Below are 2330 nucleotides of genomic sequence, written 5' to 3'. Positions count from 1 at the left end.
CGTTTATCTGGGTGTTTATTTAATGTGATGATTTCTACACATTGTTTTGGCTTTTATGTAGCTCTGAACTTATCATACATGCAACATACAGAAAAGATATGTACTAAGATCTGTCTCTTTCCCACTTTCCCATTGTCCCTGCCAGATGTCCTACTGGCTCTCTCTCTCTCATTTTGTCTTTGTTTTTTTCCTTTTATGATTTGGATAAATGTGATAGTCTCTTATCACGTTTTTCCCCTTTCTCTGTTTCAGTCTTTCCCCCCTTTCTCTGTTCGGGAATGTGTTTGGCTACAAGCAGTAGAAATACTTGGCCTAAACAGACTTAAACAAAGGAAAATTTATTATGTTAATAACTGGGAGTCCAAAGGTAGAACTGGCTTAAGATCCAGTATTATCAGTAGCTGAGTGACTGCATGAAGAACCCAGGCTTGCTCTGTCCTCCTATTCTGTCCTTAGAACCTGCTTCATTATGGTGCTGTTTGTGGTTGCTCCTGGCAATGGGAAGATAGAGACAGAGGGAGGGAGGGAGGGAGGGAGAGAGAGAGAGAGAGAGAGAGAGAGGAAGGACTGAGAAACAGACACAGCCGCAGTGAGTTCCCTTAAACATGCAATATGCACCATTCTTTTCAGGCTGATTGGCTAAGACTGAGTCTCTTGACAATTCCTGGAAAGGACAGTAGTCAAGGGAATGCAATCTGTTGACTGGCTTAGACTTACCCTGTGAAAGGGGATGAGGCAGCAGTCTCTACAGGAATCAGATGGCCTACTTGATTCCAAAAGAATTGAATAAACCAGCAAAGTACTCAGGTAGGGGGCGGGGTTAAGGGGGCCAGTAAAGAAAAGAGAAGCTCCTGGGGGCTAGTAATTTTGGGAACTACTGCCACACAGCCTGAGGTGCAAGGGGGAGGGAACAGTGTTCCCTAAACATAAGGATAGTTATAACTGTGGAGAGTCCAGTAGAGAGGAGCCTTGGTCAAGGGAAGAAGCCAGCTGCTAGGGCCTCCCAAGGCTGACCCCAAACAGAAGCCAAAGGGCAAAGAAGGCTATATGATGTACACAACAGGGTGAGAAAGAAAGGAAGGAGACTAGTTCTGGAGGTACAAATGCAGACTAACCATTACGTCAATGGAATATAATCTGATAGGAAAAAGAAGGGGGAAATGGGAATTGGGTGGTAACCTCTGTGTCAACCACACCCTGGAATATGGGTTTCATTCTATGCAACAGCCATCGTCAACATCCAGAAAAACACTGAATTGAGGCCTCTATGTAGGACTTACTCTAGCCTATAGTTGATGCATGACCTTGAGCAAACCCCTTACTTTAATGAGCCTATTTCCTCACTTATAAAATAGAGAATTAAAAAAATCACAGTTTAGGGATGTTTTGAGCCACAAATGCAATAATTAGAAGTTTCTCCTACCCATTATCAGGTTCTTAATTCTCTCCATCTGGTGGTCCCTGTATTGCCCCAATCTGATATCCCAGCTCAGTCTTTTACTATGGACTGTCTTCATTCATGGGCTGACACCTTGACCATGGCCCATCACCACCAGTCCCTGCGGCCTCTGGAGAACTCTCCCTCCCCTTACCTGACTTACATTGTACACCTTGCCTCCTTTCTCTCAATCCAACTGTGCTTAGGCTCACACATTGGGGAATGAAGAAATTTGTATAAAACAAAGGGGTTTCTTTTTACCAGACACAAAATGTTACTTTACGTGAACATCAAATCTAGTCCCAACATTTCTGGAACACAAAGCAAAATGAATTTCAAGTCAAGAAATTTTTTAAAAAATAATAATTGTGACTAAAAATGCCTACAAAGACTGACATTATTCTGTATTTTAGTTTCAATTTGATATCTTCACAGTGGCCATGACCTAGTTGATATGATTCTGGCTGGGTCATGCACTACCAGCCCTCCCAAACCCCAGCCTTCCTCCAGTGGGTGTGCAATCCTCTCCCATTCTCCATTATTGTCAAATCATGCACTTGCCTTCTTTGATCTTGCATGTTGTAGAGAAGTAACTATTCAGAGACTGTCAGTCTGTATATAATTTTTATAAAGCTAGATTGTAGTACAGAACTAAAGTCTCAGTCTTTGGCTTTAGTCTAAGACTTTAAAAATGGAGCAAAAATAAAAGATTCCAAAACTATGAAGTATTTGAATTGAATAAAGCTCACTCCTCTGACCCCTCTGTCTTCCAACTAAATACCTAGCAAACGACCAAGCGAAACTTGTCAGGCAGCTTTAATATTCCTTATCCCTGCAGTACTGAATCTAAGGAGAGCTGAATAATGCATTTACATAATTGCACAAATTAGAG

The sequence above is a fragment of the Hyaena hyaena genome, unplaced genomic scaffold (genome assembly GCF_003009895.1).
Source record: "Hyaena hyaena isolate Hyena2069 unplaced genomic scaffold, ASM300989v1 scaffold_1083, whole genome shotgun sequence".
NCBI lineage: Eukaryota > Metazoa > Chordata > Mammalia > Carnivora > Hyaenidae > Hyaena > Hyaena hyaena.
Note: the sequence above shows the minus strand (reverse complement) of the source record.